This window comes from Grammomys surdaster, unplaced genomic scaffold, assembly GCF_004785775.1.
Source record: "Grammomys surdaster isolate TR1022 unplaced genomic scaffold, NIH_TR_1.0 124662, whole genome shotgun sequence".
Taxonomy (NCBI): Eukaryota; Metazoa; Chordata; class Mammalia; order Rodentia; family Muridae; genus Grammomys; species Grammomys surdaster.
Window position 1 is genome coordinate 7,553 of NW_021619628.1, and position 17,422 is coordinate 24,974.

Genomic DNA, 17,422 nt, shown 5'->3' on the forward strand with positions numbered 1-17,422 from the left:
TTATAACAGACATAAAATTGCACTGCAGTTATTTGGAAACAAGGGGACATAGTCCACACCCTCAAATATTTACTTCTACAGACATACCACATTGAGGTTAAATGGTGAGTTCACAGTGATTGCATATCAGATATCCTGTGTATGAGCTATTTCCATTATAATTCCTAACAGTAGCAAAATTACAGCTAAGAAGTAACAGTAAAATAATTTTTTTTGGTTTTTCGAGACAGGGTTTCTCTGTGTGGCTCTGGCTGTCCTGGAAGTCACTCTGTAGACCAGGCTAACCTCGAACTCAGAAATTCACCTGCCTCTGCCTCCCAAGTGCTGGGATTAAAGGTATGTGCCACCACCACCTAGCTAGAGTGAAACAATTTTGATTTTGGGAGTTATGACAACATAAGGAACAATATTACAGAAATGTTGACAGCATTAGGAAAGTTGAGAAACAGAGGTGTAGAAGGTCTTGTGGTTTTTACTGGTTGGAAGAAGTTAAGTAGATTTTGTCAGCTGAGCAGGGACAGGTGGAGATGTGATGGAGAAGGAGGGTGATGCAAGTGGTGAGATGGAGTGGAGATACCTAGGATTGGGGAACCATTTGGGGGATTGTAAACCTAATACAGTGGAAATTTTCTTTACAGTATGATGGTGTTACTGATGAGGAGTTTTAGTATTGGGGAATAGAGAGTCTCAACTCTCATCTCTTCTAGTCATGAAAAGCATGCAGTGGCAGAACATAGTTGCATTTATTTGAGATTTTGGCAAGAGAGTCCCGTGGAGATTATACAACACCTCAGGCTGGTGCTGAGACAGAGGGATGCTATCTGCAAACTGACAGTGGGCCCCTCAATGATGACAACAACCACACAATTCACTGAACATGGCGAGGTCAACTGGTGCCTACATGGAAGTTTTTCCATAAATTCTAGAGTTTTTGTGAGGGATGATAACCTGCAGGTTATTAAAGGAGAAACATCCAACTCAGTAAAAAAACCTTTAACCTATGTATGTTTAGCCTAGGCATTGCTAGGGCAATGGTGACCCAGAATTTTTGGGAGTAGCCAACCAATGACTGTTGTAACTTACAGCCTATTCTACTAGATCGAACCCATTTCCAGCAATATTGGGGAACTAAGAATCAGAGACTGGGTAGCCTAGAGACCTGGAGTAGACAAAAACATTGGTGATCTTTAAAAAAAGAAACTCAAATAATTTCTAAAAAAAATTCATTTATGATAAAGTATCAGTGTCCTCTCTATTCATCATCAGAAGTGTTCCTCTAGTAGCAGATGGAAACAGATGCAGAGACACACAACCAGACGTTTTGTAGAGATTTTCTCTATCACTTCCTTCTACTCAGAGCTCAGGGATTATAGCAAGGCTTTTGAGGTCCTGCTGGACTTTTACTAATAATGACACAGAGACATCTATATAGTTTATGCTGTTGGGTTTTTGCTGGGGCAGTGTTTCAGCTAGCTCTTACAACTTAACTTCTTCCCTGATGTTTTCCTACCACTGAACCTCTCCCCATGGCTGTCACTGTTTCCCTCCAGGCTTCAGTCACTTCCATAAGATATTCCTGTAGAACAGGAGACACAGTGATTATAAAAGGGGACAAAGGACACCTGGGGATCTAGGCTATCTGAATTAACTAAGCAATGGCCATAGGAGCTCATCCAGACTGAAACTCAACTACATGGCTGACAGGGGCCTATACCAGGTCTTCTGCATCTTTGTTTTAGCTATTAGCTTAGTATTTTTATGAGACACTGAAGAAATGTGTCACTGACTCTTGTGCCTGATTTAGATTCCCTTTATCTTCTGTAGGGTTTGTGTGTTCAACTTCAGTATCATACCTTTTTCTTCATCTTACTATATCTTATTTTGTCACGTTTCCAAGCTAATTCTTTGAAGTCTGTTCTTTTCTCAGAAGTGGCAGAAAGCAATGAATCAGGGAGGTAGAGGAGGGGGGAGGAACTGATAGGAGGAAGGTAGGGCAGGCTATAATCAGGATATGTGGTATGAGAAAAGAATCGATTTTCAGCAAGCTGCCAAGCCCACACCAGTTCTTCTTTGCTGTCTCCAGGCAGGCCCGGCCGTGGTGCCTTTTCTTGCCTTCTCCCTCCTCAGCCATCCCCGCGTGTTTTGCCAGGTCTCTGGGCACCAAGGCTGGGGTGAAGAGCCCGCAGGCAGCCAGTCGGGCAGGGCGAGCAGCTGACAGCATTCTGAGGTTAGCATTATACTTTTCCAGTGGAGTCCATGACTTCTGATCTGGACGCTAATTTTGTGGCTGAACCTCAGACACAGCGAGTCCAGGAGGGCAAGGACAGCTCTCATCTGATGAATGGTCCTATATCACAAGCCACTTCTCAAACAAGTTCCCTCCAAGCTTTGACACAGGTCCCAACAACTAAGGTTTCAGAGCAAAACCCTAATGCAAAAGTATGGGGGACTCATATGTTCCATTTGGAAGCAAGTAGTGCTGCTGTTGGTGTGAATGCTGTGTCGGAAGAGGCTCCTGGTCATCCTACAGACTGTGACCAGCAGGGATTCGATGCCAATAGTGATGGTGAGAAAAGTCGTGAGAATGCAGTGCTCCCAGACACACAGGAGGCAGAGCAGACAGACATGAAGACTCTGGCTCTGGACCATTCAGAATATGATTCGCTGCCTGAGAAAGATACAGGAGGAAATGAGTCTCAACCAGAAAGCCAGGAAGAGCCTCGGGAAGTACTTAAAAAAAGATTGGAATTCTGCTTATCTAGGGAGAATTTTGCTAGCAACATGTACCTTATATCCCAGATGGACAGTGATCAGTATGTGCCAATTACAATGGTAGCTAACCTTGACCCTATCAAGAAACTCAGTACTGATGTGGATTTGATTGTGGAAGTGGTAAGATCTTTACCTTTACTCCAAGTGGATGAGAAGGGAGAGAAAGAAAGGCCAAATCAAAACCGGTGCATAGAAATATTGTGTGAAATATCGGAATCGACCCCTGTGGAAGAAGTAGAAGCACTATTTAAAGGAGATAATTCACCAAAATTTATAAGCTGTGAATTTGCTTATAATGATAATTGGTTTATTACCTTTGAAACAGAAGCTGATGCACAGCAGACTTACAAATACCTTTGAGAAGAAGTCAGAACTTTCGAAGGAAAGCCAATTAAGGCACGGACAAAAGCAAAGGCAATAGCGATAAACACATTTTTGCCAAAGAATGGATTTCGACTTCTGGACATGAACCTTTACACACAGCAGCGTTATGCTACATCATTTTCCTTACCTCCAGTGTATAGCCCCCACAGCAGTTCCCTCTGTACAACCTGATCACCCCCCAGACATCGTTGGCAACACATATTGATTTTGATCCACCCTTGGTAACTCCTTTTCCAAGTACTGGATTTACAAATGGGTTTACATCTCCGACCTTCAAAACTGCCACGTCTCCTCTGACATCACTCAGACAATACCCTCCTAGAAGCAGGGAAAACTCCTTTGGCTACTGGAAGAAAAGAGAAAAGAAGTTTACAAGCCGTCAGACACAGTCTCCAACACCAGCAAAGCCTCCATCACTGAGTTTCGAACTGGGGCTGTCCAACTCCCCCCCCCCCCCGGGACCTGGAGCTGCAGGCAATTTGAAGACAAAGGACTTACTTGAAAACAGGCTTTCCAGCTTTGATCATAGGATCTTCAAAGGAAAGAAAGCTCAGCACAGCTGCAAGCACAAACACTGTTCCTGTAGTGGGACCCAGAGAGCCCTCCATGCCAGCTCCCTGTGCTGTGTCAGCAGCGTTTGAACGATCCCCTTCCCTGGCCCATTTACCCGAGGACCCCAAGGTGGCAGAAAAGCCGAGGGACACTCACAGTGTGGACAGACAACCTTCTACTCCTACTACAACTGCATGTAAATCCGTGCAGGTGAATGGAGCAGCAACAGAATTGCGAAAGCCCAGTTATGCAGAGATCTGTCAGAGAAGGAGTAAAGAGCCTGCTTCCTCCTCCCCATTGCAACCCTCCAAAGAACAAAAGCCAAACACTGTCGCCTGTGGGAAGGAGGAGAAGAAGCTTGCTGAGCCTGTGGACAGATACAGAGAGTCCTCTGCCCTCAAGTCCACTCCTGGAGTCCCCAAAGATCAGAGGAGGCAGCCTGGGCGCTGACCCTCTCCTCCAGCTGCCTGCAAGAGCAGGAACAAGGAACAGACCACTCCTCCCAAGACTCCTCAGTGAAAGCTGGGTGCCTGGGAAGGGTCTGGAAGAGCTGTATTCACCGAAGGAATCTCTCCCACTCAGTACAGAATGAGCCGCTGGTTAGGAGCTTGCAGTGTCTGTCGGGCCCGTGGGATACCTGCAAGTTACTTCATTCTGTGAGTCTGATTTTCCCCCTCTTGGAAAAAAATCTATTTTTCAGGATTTAATTATATAATATAAACCTTATTTTAGGATGGTGCTTAACTGGAGGTGATACAGAAGTCTGATGTTTTTCAGGATATAAAATGTATTTATGCGAACAAATGGATATTTTTTATTAAGCCTCCATTTAGCTCTGAATGCAAACCTATAATGAGTTTTTCTAAATTAAGGGAACTCTGCTACTTCGGTTTGTTTTTTTGTTTGTTTGTTTGTTTTTGTTTTTTTAATAGCTGGTCTGCAAGTTCACATTGGTAGGGTGTCCCAGCAGACGGATGGGGGCTGATGGCACTGCAGGAACAGCCTGGGCCTCACAGAGCAAGGGACTGGCAGTGTCAGTGCACTGAGAAACTGGCATAGGAGCTGTGTGTTCATCTAAACCCTTAGCTAACAGGTAACTCTAGCTTTAAAACAAGATACAGATGTACATGCATTTCTTTTTTGATCTAGTGGGCAGAATGAACCTGCACAGAGCACCCTAGAAAGACCTGAAACCTTTGAGTTCTTGTCCTGCCAGCAAGTAACCAGCTTCTCACTCCAGTTCCAAGTGGCTACTCTGAAAAATAAATTCAAAGCACATGTGAATAGAATCTAGATGAAATTAGAAACTGCTGCCCACTGACGTCAGACCATGAAGTTGTACCATGATGTGTGTCCCTGTGAGTTAATGGGCTGCCTGTCTCCCATCCTCCAGTGCCTGCACTGTCTGTGTCCCCCACACACTCTCTCTGGAGAGTCCTGTCTTAGCCAGCTCTGTGTGAATGTCTTCCTGTACCTCTGCATCGGCACATGGATTTAAAAGTACCTAGCCATGAGAGAGTGCTGTCTGTGGTCCCCCTCTGCCTGGGGAGGACAGAGTCCTTGCTCTTTTACCTCCAGGATGAGGGTCTTGTTGATTGTTTCTAGAAGCTCTGCACTTCTGAAGAGCAAGAGTGCAGTCAGGTTAGCAAGTTCATAGTAAATTTACAGAGAAAGTATTTTGTCTTAATATGTCCAAAATTTTTCTATTATGGTCTGCATCCCTTATCCCCAAGGGTGCTCTGACAGAGGATCTTTGATTTTTAATGAGAAGTCCTTTCCCCAAGGCTGAGCATTGCAGCACGAGACCTGTGTGGCAGAGGCAGCTGTAGGTGTTGCTGGCTTCTGGCTGGAAGTGTAAAGCTCTGTGGTGAAACGAAAGGGCATGTGTACAGATATGAGGTCGGGACACTGCAATTACCGCTTAGCCAGTGACAGCCTGGCACCAGGGACTAAAGCCTCGCGCACATGAGAATTTTATAGCACTCATCTTCAGGAAGCAAAGGTGATATGCCAAATAGCTGTAAAATGTCAAAACAGAGACTTCCTGAACACTTTGAGGTTTTCCACTCAGAAAAAAATGGAAGTTATCAAAATAGGACGCTGTTGAGGGTGCATGGAGACTCTTGCTATGTCACATACAGCAAGTGTGATATGTGGTTTCATCATCTACTTTTTAAGTTTACTCATTCCTTTCAGTATCTCAAGGTATAGAATCAGAGATACCACAGTCACAAATGACATTTTTAACTTGTAAAATTGTGTGATGATGCCTAATTATCCTATGGAAATACAGACTAGGAATCTGGCCCCACTTCACCAGACATGAATTTCAAGTGATTCCTCCCTTGTAGTCAGTGTCATGATGTCTCAGTGAATCCATCCTGTCATTGCATCACTGGTTGTCACTAGTGGGTGGCAAAAAAAAGACAAAGAAACAGAAAAGAAAAAAAAGTCTTATATTGCTGTATCAGGGTTTCTGCAGTTGATATTGAAAAACTGGTCCAGTGTGTCACAGCAGGCGACTGATGGTGCATACCTGTCTTTGTGTCCCCTTCAGTGAGCTGTAGTTGTCGGTTTGTGTGCTTTGTAGCCTGTTAAATGGAAAGCAACATACAATCGAAGATTCCAGGAGCGCTAACAGCTGCAAGTCACAGAACAGGAGTGTAAAGTGGAAGCTTGCCTGAGGGTTTCTGTTTCTGTTCTACTTTTCATTAAGACCAGAATCAAGCTTACATGTAAACTATTGGTAATTTAAGTTTCCTTTTGTGTCATTTTTGTGTAAAACTGTCTAATTTGAAAAATGTAGGTTATGAAAAATAAAGATTTAGGCACTGTTCAAAAAAATAAAAAAAAAATTTAAAGTCATCTATACAAATTCAATACCATCCACATCAAACTTCCAACAATATTCTTCAGAGAATTTGAATTACTTTCATTAATTGAAAGCATTTTCCAAACTTTAAGATCTTAGGTTAAGTAGTACTAAGCAGTATTGATTAATTCCTACTATTGGAGACAATTGCACTGTAGTCTTGTTAAACTATGTTTTATGTTGATGAGTCTTCACTACATGGCCAGAGCTTAGGAATCTCCTGGTCTAGTTTAAGATTTGATAAAAGATTGGCTAATTATTCTTTGGTAATAAGTCTTTCCTTTGAAAATAATATTAGCTGTTTTGTTGTTGTTGTTCTTGTAGTTTTTGGCTTTGTTGTTTTACTCTTCAATCGTACAGACCAGAATTCCACTGACATTTAATGATTTAAATTATTGACATTGTCTGCCCCTAGATCATTGGCAGGGTGGCAGTTGTGTCTCATGTGCCTCAGTAGGTGGCAGAGAAGAGAGAGGCTATGTGTAAGCTCAGTGTGGTGATCTGAGAACATCTGAACAATGAAGAGTATAACACAGGACTGAAGGAACTGAAGGGGTTCTCAACTCCATAGGAAGAAGAAGAATATTAATCAAACACAACACACACACACACACACACACACACACACACACACACACACACACACACAGAGCTCGCAGGGACTAAAGCACCAACCAAAAAGGACAAATGGAAGGACTCATGACTCCAGCCTATTATGTAGCAGAAGATGATCTTGTGGGATATCAATAGGATTGGCCTTTGGTCCTGTGAAGACTCGATGCCCCAGTGTAGGGGAGTGGCAGGAAGGGTAGGCTGGCATGGGTGGGAAGGTGGGAAAAACTCCATAGAATCAGGGGAAGGACAGATAGTATATGGGGATTTGTTGGTGGGTGGGAAAACTGGAATGGGGATAATATTTGAAATGTAAATTAAGAAATTATCTAAAAGGGAAAAAAGAATTTAAAGCATCCTGTAAAAAGCAATCCTGAAATGACCCTGTTCTGTGTAGGTCCAGATTGGAATCGGTGGTGGGAAGCAAGCTGCAGACAAGAAACCCTGCCTGTTACAATGGACCGTGGTAAGAAATGAGCCTTAGACAGAAATCTTCTGAATGGGGCAACATAGGGAGGTGCAGGCAAGGAGAAATCGGGAGTCAACCATCAGTCCAGAGACAGGCAGCCCAGGCAGAGTTCTAGCCTGAGATGCTCATCAGTCTGGCTGAAGGTCCAGCAACAACCCCAAGGGGGCCCCAGCTGAAGGGGAGGACCAGAGAGCTGACACTATTACTCTGGCTATAGAGTGCTCACAAAAAGGGGTTTATCATGACTGCCCTCTGAAAGACCAGACAAGCACCTGGAAGCCTCAATTGCAGATATTTACACTCAACCAGTGACCAGAAGATGCTGACCCCTATAGTTGACTTAGTGAAAAGCTGAAAGAAGCTGAGGAGTAGGGTAAACTTGTAGGAGGACCAGCATTCTCAAATAACCTGGACCCCAGGGATCTCTGAGACACTGGACCACCAACTGACCAGTATAAACATGCTGATGTGAGGCCCCCAACACATATACATAAAGTGGACTGCCAGGTCTGGATTCAGTCTGAGAAGGTGCACCTAAACCTCAAAGGACTCCAAAGAAAGGGGAGGTTTGGGGGAGTAGGTGTTTGTGAGGGTAGTCAGAGACCTTTTCGGGGAGACAGGTGGGGAGCAGAACAGTATGTTAAACCGTCAGAGGGTGAATATGGAGAGGGGTAAAAAATGGAGTGTAAAAGAAAGGTTAAATAAAATTAAAAAAAAAGAGTCAAGAGTTACAGATCGACTTTTTATTCATAAGAAATCAAATTTACAAAACAAGTTTTAATATGAAGGTTAATATAAATTGTGAAAATCATTAGCAAAATCAAAACCAATAACAAGAACATGTAATACCTCAATAACATAAGAAAAAACAGAACCATGCAAAAGAAAATTTCAACGAAAACTCTAACAGAAAAAATTGTGAGGTGACATTCCCTCACTGCACATTTAGCAGCACAGCCTACAGCCAGTTTCTCCTCTTGAGCACTTGCTGGTACTGCAGTCACCTCAGTTCTCACACAAGGGGTCACACAGGAAAGAGAAAAAGACCATGGATCAGCCTGGCTGTCTCACTGGATACATAGTTTGGGCCCATTCACACTGTGGAAATGATCTATGAAGAAGGAGATTCATCCAAAGAAGTCTGTGGCTGTTGAGGAGGAAGCTCAGCAGGGGGTTCCTGAGGTACAACTCATTCTGCAAGAGGATCTCCTGCTGGGAAGTGGCCGATTCCAGCTCTCTTGCAGCTTCTGAGACCTGGGAGAAGAAGGCAGTTATGAAGACACAGGCTTGGTTGGGACATGCATGTCAGATGTCAGCTGCTGCCTCTGACCACCTCAACTAGACTTCAACATTGATCTTTTAACTGAAACCCTTGCTGCTAAATCTGCTAGCAGGGCAAAATATCAAGCAAAGCTCACAAACACATGGGCTGACAAGCTGCTACTTAGACTTCTATCAGTGCAAACCAAGACCTGGCCAATGGGAAGAGAACTCATTGGGCTGCAGGAGAAAGGAGAAGGCCACATGCCACCCAGACCACTGACAGTGAGAAGCACTCATTTGATATTTGCATTTGGCTTTACTCCCTGCAAGGTGATGCCTACCTGGGAGGTCACATGACCCCTGCACAACTCCTGTCACAAGACATAGAACTTTCTCAAAGTTCTGCTTAGCAACCCTCCTATCATGTGGACATGCAAGAGTGTGACCTGTCATTCATCTTTTACCCTTTCTAGACTGCAGCTTCAAGCAGAGTAGCAAGGTACACTTGCCAATAATTCAGTGTCTCCCAAGAGTTGAAGTTCCCAGAATACTTGTGCATACACAGAGTAATGAACATCTACATTCCATTAAGTGGGTGGCTGGTTAGGAGTGTGGATTTAAAAGATGGTGGATGAATGCAAATATGGATCCAGTAGGCAAATGATAACAGACAGGGTTAGTCTGAATGAGCTGCTTGTCCCTACCTGATGTTGCTGTTTCTGGAGGTTTCTGGCCTTCTCCTGTTTATCTTCAACAGTCAGGTTCATCTCAGTCAAGTACTGTTGGAGGAGGTACCAATCAGCCTGCACTTCCTTGTAATCCTGCTTCCCTTGGACCAATGGCTTCTTTACAACAGATGACTGCAACAGGAGCCGATTGTGCAGGTTTCTGGAAACACACTGTGCATATTAAGATCCTGCAGCCCCCTCCTGCCATTCCTACTTATAGGTGCCATTACCCCACCAGGATCCAGGTTCCCATGAAGACCTAGAGCAATACATTTCAGTATATACATGACAGCTGCACAAACTGCAAACAGCCAATGCAGATAAGAACTAATCATGTCTGCAGCCCAAACTCCAATAATGCTCCATGTCTCTCCAAAAGAAAGAGATATCTCCATCTATATGACTCTCCCAAAGAAAGAGGTATCTCCATGACAGCCCATTGTATTGCAGCAACTTCAATTAGTAGGGTGCAAATACCCTCACTGGAGGTCAGGAGAACTAAAAGGAGGGCATTCTATGCATGTGTTCCATCACACTCACAACTATAAAACCCTGCGTGAATCCCAGAAGTACAGTACTGAAATAGAACCCTCTCATTTAACTATCTTAGAAGCTCCTCGGGATGCCTGGATAACCCTGGCAAGGCTAACTTTCTCTTACAGATTGAAGAAACATGAGTCCAAAAGGCCCAAGGTACACTGATGGTTAAGAAGCCGAAGGGAGAGATCAGACCTGCAGACTATCCATTCTAGAATCAAAGGAATGCAAAAATGGCCATTGCACAAGTGGTAGCCTCCATGACCTGTACTTACCTATAGAAGTTAATCTCCTTCTTGTGCTCCTGGAAGTTCTCACATGAGTCAATGTTCTCCGTCTCTAATTTGTTCAGAAATGACACGATCATCTTCTCCTTTAACTTCAATTTTTCATACAGTGGATTTGTCCTGTAATAGGGTCTGGCCCCAGGAAGACAGAACTCCATGAACATGGCTTTTAGTAACACATGAACTCAGGCTGGTTCCTGTCCTACCCCAATGCTGGAAGGCCAATTTCTTCCTTCTACATACTCGCATCTTCTCCACCTTTGGAAACTTGTTATCCTGGACAGCAGAAGTTTGGCATCCAGATGGAGGGTACCCTGGCTCCCTGTGTTCACTCAACTGGCCTGAACTACAGGTCTAGCAGCTTATCCTCTAAAGAGACTAGACCACAGGTAATTGACCACCAGAAACCTGTGATTATATATTTCCTACTTTCAAAACAGGAACTGTAAATCCTGGATAACTTATAGTGTAGAGATTATCATTAAATATAATTCTGGAGATGAGACCAGACATCAAAACTGTTTTCTAGTCTGCCAAAGAGATAAAAATGTACAGACAAATGGCACCACACAGGCAATGAACAGTGCTGTTTACAGTAGGGGCTCCCGGACCTCAGGACTCACATCACCTATAAACTGTTATACAGGTAAATCCACAGGACAAAACACAGAACCCTAGTTCCCAAAGAGTGGAAGGAAATATATAACTACTATAAGTCTGCACATCCATATGCATGTGTACACACACAAGCACACAGACAAGGAAAAGGAAAAGGAAACAGAATCATAGAATGAGAAAGAGAGAGATACAGCATTGGAGAGAGAACAATCAGATTAAGAAGAAATTCATTCAGCGTTTCTGACTCAGAGTATAAGGCACACAGAGAAAGAGGAACAGGCATAAGCTTCAGGCCTTCTAGTCAAGCACTGAGATGAACAGTGTGGAACCAGCTGCTGCTAGGACCTTCCAGCCCTCAATTAAGAGCCAGGTAAGTACAAAGCATCACAAGAAACTCACTGCATCTGTCAAGGAATTTCCAAATGCATGCTGGGCATTCACTAGCCACTGCCTCCATCCAGAATTCTTTACTCAGACCACAAGTTCAACATTTCAATTGGAGGAAGCAAAAGAATCCATTTCCGTTCTCGCTCCTATCCTGGCTTCAGGTTCAGCCTCTCCTCTAAGAAGCACTTAGGGACATAAAGTTGGGCACAGGGACTCTGTGGAGGTACTGCTTCCCAGAAGTCACAACCTTAAAGGATAAGATGAGGGTGACATTGCAGATGTCAGACTGACACCAAAGTGTTTGGAGTAATGAGTACCTCTTGTTAATGGATCCCTCTGTGACATAGATCAAGCGGTCTCTCAGCTCGTTTCTCTCCTGGGTACTGAGCTCCAGCTCTTTGGTCAGACTCTTTTCCTCCTTTTTGGCCTCTTTCTTGCTTAAGACAGTTGTAGGGGATGATGACTGTCTGCCAGCCACTGTAGGCAGAAGAATATAAGTAAATTGCCCCAAGAGAAGGCAGAGCATCCTGGGAGAACACCCTGAGCTCTAAGAGAAGGAGAGCAGGCCTGGAAACCAGGGACACCGCAAACAGTCTGGTCCAGGCATTAGATGTCTCCTAAGTGAATCTCAGCTCTCCCATCACTCTATAGAGACCAGGAGATGAAAGCAGCCAGGTGTTTCCTCTATCTCCCTACACATTCTCATTATGACCACAGCGGTAGCTTCCCACCATTATTGTCAGTTTTCCAAAGTGCAACTTGGCTTTAGATCCCTCAGGCTTGTGGTTTCACAAGTGAGGTAGAATATTAAGTAACCCAAAGAACTTGAGTGATAGGAGATGTTCGATGTCCCACCTTGTTAGTCAAGGCACAACTTGGCTTTAGATCCCTCAGTCTTGTGGTTTCACAAGTCAGATAGAATATTAAGTAACCCAAAGAACTTGAGTGATAGGAGATGTTCAGATGTCCCATCTTGTTAGTCAAGGTACAGTAGTTTGGACTAAAATTCATGCAGAGTGAGACCATGGTCAACACAGTGCCAATTCCCCTTACTGAAACACCAAACACCCCAGAGATGGCAATAGGGTTCATTGTCTGAGTGTATCAATATTGAAAGATATTTGGTTAAAGGACAGAAATACCTGCCACCCACAATGGGTGATAAATAAATCTAAGGTGGGTACTGTCAGGGAAAGGAGGTCAGAGGAGTTCTGAGAACATAAAACCATGACCAGGGGCACAATTCTTTCCCTGGTACTACTGTCAGATACCCACTGAAGCTTAAAAAAAAGCCATGGAAGTGAAGTGTAGGGATTCCCTGAAATATACTGGCATAGGTTAGACCCTCTGTGACTCGTGATGGTCTCATTTTGTCCCCATGTAACAACCACAAAACCCAATCAAATAAAGACTTGTATTTGAAAATACCTGCTTTGTCCTTGACATCACCTGCCTTAAGGGATCAAGAAAGTCATGTTCTAAAATCCTTGATGTTTAAGTATTGTGATAATCATGGAAATTCTTTTGCTTCCCAGTGAAGTCAGTTTCTGTGCCCAAATTGCTAGGAAGGCCAGCTCAGGCCACCCCAGACAGGAAGCTCAACATCCCCTTCCCAGGACTTACTCCACATTCCCCAAGACCACATTTTTCGTCCTTCATTATGCTCAGATGGATGTCCAGCTACTTTCTGCCTCTCTCTAGTTTCTGTCACCTCCATATCTGCTCTTCCAAAAAGTCTCCTCAGTCGGGAAATCATGTCTAGGGACATATGCTGTAGACACTGAGAGAGCTCAGTGCACTTGTTGTCACTACAACACTGGTGACATCACAAGGGATGCCAAGAACTCTCCAGGATATACAATGGAATGTCCAAAGAAGGGGCTGCTGATGTCATGGGGAACACCCTTTGCCTCCCTGCTATTTTTCTCCCTGTACAGTTAGGAAGCTGAGGCATCCTTATAAGGGAGTTTCCTGGGTCACAGACATTGGGCACCTCCACTTTCCAAAGCCAGAGTTTGCTCTAGACTTGATCAGAAACACCTAAGTCATTGATTTTCTGAATTTAGCTGAATGTTTCCCTTCAGACCATGCCCAGGAATGTCTCATCCTAACTCAAGCTTTCATAATTCAGCAATATTAGCCATTAAAACTGCTGAAAATCACATCAGGAAGAATGTGGAGGAAGAAAGATCTCCTGTCTCATCATGTAGAGATGCTTGAAATCACATCCTGGAAGAGCCTGAAGGGCAGGTCCAAAATTAGTTTGCGTTAGGGGGTGCACTCATGAAACTGTGTGCTTAGCATTTGAATGATACCACAAGGGGCCTTAGGAGGGAGAGTTGCAGTTATCAGGTGCTCACAACAGTCTGGAGATCTGTTGACAGAGGAAGATCAATATTGTAGCCACCAATGAAAAAGCCCTTAGGCTGGGTGAGGGGCTCTCCTCTCAGTGCCAAAGTCACCAAAGCAGGTTTTCTCACAGGCCGCTCTGAGCTATATCATGGGATCCTTTCTAACAATAAAATAGTCAGCAGTGGTGAGGGACACGCACAGTGCGTAGGACAATACTATAGACATTGCTTGGTTGACAGAACAAGTGCCTATCATCTTGTATTCTGATACCTAATTCAACCCACAAACCACACAAAATCCTATAAATGTCAAACCCTGATGGTTGATTGAGTGCACACACTATTGATCAGAACCATAGCTCAGACTTTTGGGACTGAGCCATTGCCACAAACATCTTTGTCAACTTATAAAGCAAAAACAATACAAAACAAAAAACCCACAAGTATCTCATATAAATCTACAGGAAGTACTGTCCAGTGGTCAGTTCTGATCAGGCGATTTTAGATAGAACAATGCATATTGACCCTTAATTTGATGGGTCATATGTAAGTCTTTTTGGAAAGTTGTAAGAATAACAGATGTCATACAGAATATAACAGGATGTAATCACTCTGCCCTACCATGCTCTACATGTTATTTTTTGTGTCAGTGATTAGCAGGCATATTACAACAACAATTTGAAATAGGTGGCAGAGATGGAAGAAAATGGTTACAGCTATACTGGGGGATATACTTGGCTCAATTTAAGAAAACCCATCTCTGTCAGTGACTGGCCCTGTCTTCACAGTCCTTGCAAGCCCCAATTGTAAGCCTAGCTTTTGTAAAGTGGAAGCAGGATTCTCTGAGCTCAAGGAGAACCTGGCAAGCCAGGTAGAAGACAACATGGTATACCTGAGACCCTGTTTCAGAAGACAAGAATACAAAACAAAATAAAACAAAACAAAAGAAAAAATCACTGAAATATCCAAAGACACACCTACCAACCCTTGTCTATTATAAAAATCTTACCATTCTCTCCCTGCCAGTCTTTCATTCTAAGAAGACAGATTAGATGGAGAAATGATCTTTCTGTTCTAAGCCAGAAGAGGGAGGGGCATGCCAGAAATCTGTGATGGAGGAGGATCCCAGAAGTCTATGGGGGTGAAATTTGCTGAGACTTCTAACAGCTGGTATTTAGAACCTGAATTGGCCACCTCCTGTAGCCAGGTAGGACACCCCTCCCCACCAGTGGAGGGATAAGACAGCAACTCATCCACAAAATTTTGAACAAAAATTTGTCCTATCTACAAGAAATGCAGGAACAAAGATGGAGCAGACTGAGGGAACATCCAACCAATAACTGGTCCAACTTCAGACACATCCCAAGGACAAGCACCAATTCCAGACATTTTTAATGATACTCTGTTTTGCTTGCAGATAGGAGTCTAGCATAACTGTTTTCTGAAAGGCTCCACCCAGCATCTGACTGAAACAGATGAAGAGACACCCCAAGCCAAACATTGCACAGAACTCAGGGAATCTTATGGAAGGTTTGGGGAAGGATTGAGAGCTCAAGAAGGGATAAGAACCCCACAGGAAGGCCAACAAATTCAACTAACCTGGATCATTGGGGGCTCTCATAGAATGAAGCACCAACCAAAGATCATATACTGGTTGGACCTAGGGCCCCTGAATATATGTAATAGATGTGCAGCTTGGTCTTCATGTAGATTTTAATCACCTGTGCAGGGGCTGTCCCTAAAGCTGTTGCCTGTCTGTGGATCCTGTTCTCCTAATTGGGCAGCCTTGTCTGGCCTCAGTGAGAGAGGATACACCTAACCCTGAAGAGACTTGATGTGTTAGGATTGGGGTGGGAGATACCCAGGAGGAGCCACCACTCTCTCAGAGAGGAGCAAGGGAGATGGGGGAGGTACTATGTAAGAGGAGGAGTGGGAAGAGGGTGGAAGTGATAAGGATGTAAAGTGAACAAATAAATAATTTAATGGAAAAAGAAAAAAAGGGCTATTGGATATAGGCACTGAGTATGGTTGTGAGGGGCTCCCATAGAGAACACACCAGACCTAGGAGATGAGAGTTTTACGTTCCCAGTTTTTTTTTTCAACATTCTTTTTTGTTTAAAAGCTAACATTTAAACAAGCTCACCACATTCTAAGCAGGTCAATAAATGATTAATATAGATTATTTTAACAAATTCTCACAAGCCAGTGAAATAGGCTATTATACCATTTGTGAAGAAATTATGGCTTCATTCTCAGAGAAAGTATTATATGAATTTATGGCTACAAAAAATTTATAGTTATAAAGAGAATATTAAAAAATAAATCAAGGCTGGGGAGACAGCTCATTTAATAGTGTTTGCTGCCCAGCATGAGGCCCTGAGTTTGAGCCCTAGAAGCCACATAAAAAGAGAAGAATAACAGCATGTGCTCATAATATCCCAGCACAGGGGTGTGTGTGGAGGGGAGGGAGATGAAGACAGGCAGATTCCTGGAGGCTATCTTGATGTCCATCCTAACCTAAATGGTAAGTTCCTAGTCTTGGTCAAGAATCCTGTCCAATACAACAAAACCAAAACCAACTAACTAAACAATAACAACAACAAAAACCCAAAACAAAATAAAACAAACCAGGTACATGCTCCTGAGGAACAATGCCCAAGGCTGACTTCTGGCAACACATCCTTCCCCTCGCTTCCATACTGACTAAATAGTAATTTTTAAACAATGCAAAGTTTAAGCTAAAACACAATATTAAGAAACAGGCAAAAATCCTTCCTCTTAGGACTCAGGGAACCCTGCTGAAGAGGAGGTAGAAAGAGTATAAAACCCAGAGTGGATGGAGGCCATCAAAGAAACAAGGCCCTCTAAATCAACAGGATCACGTACAGGGTCTGCACATGTCTAATCACACTGGCTCCTGCAGCTGAAAAAATTGGGCACATGTTCCCATTCCTAACTCAGAAGCACTCAACAACTGATAACCACTTGAAATGTGTGTGTGTGTGTGTGTGTCACCATGAGTGCAGGTGTTCACTGAGACCATAAGAGAGCACCAGATTCCCAAAGCATTAATTACAGACAGTTGTGAACATTTCCATATTGATGCTGGGAAACAAAGTCATGTCCTCTGCAAGAAAGATCAGCAAACGATCTCAAGCACTGCTGAGGCATAACTAGACTCTGTAATACTTTCTGTTGAGAAGCATTGGTGCTAGTTACTATTTCCTGTTCTTAGTCACTATGCTACTGCTGGGAAGAGACACCACCACCAAGTAACTCTTATAAGAGAAAGCATTTAATTGGGTGGCTTGTTTACAATTTCAGGGGTTTAGTCTGTTTTCATCCTGATGGGCAGCATGGTGGCACACATGGTGCTGGAGAGTAGTCAAGAGCTACATCCTGATCTTCAGGCAGGGGGCAGAGGGACTGGGCCTGGCATGAGCTTTTGAAACCTCAAGACCCACCCCGAGTGACCACACTTCCTCCAAGAAGCCACACCCCCTAATCTAATCCTTCTCAAGTAGTGACAAATAGTAGAAACAAGATGGGATTTCCTAGACAAGTCTAGAGAATAACAGCATGTGTGTGAT

The 17,422-nt window shown here is 43.6% G+C and overlaps 1 non-coding gene and 2 pseudogenes across 1 annotated transcript; 2 read left to right on the forward strand and 1 right to left on the reverse strand.

Moving 5' to 3' along the window:
- The first annotated feature begins 2,256 nt into the window (after nucleotides 1-2,256).
- On the forward strand, nucleotides 2,257-4,227 carry LOC114636618 (annotated as a pseudogene).
- A 2,757-nt stretch (nucleotides 4,228-6,984) lies between these two features.
- LOC114636620 lies at nucleotides 6,985-7,115 on the forward strand. The gene has a single exon (XR_003713652.1). It is a non-coding gene; the product is annotated as a small nucleolar RNA SNORA17 (small nucleolar RNA).
- A 1,657-nt stretch (nucleotides 7,116-8,772) lies between these two features.
- LOC114636619 lies at nucleotides 8,773-13,237 on the reverse strand (annotated as a pseudogene).
- Nucleotides 13,238-17,422: the final 4,185 nt, after the last annotated feature.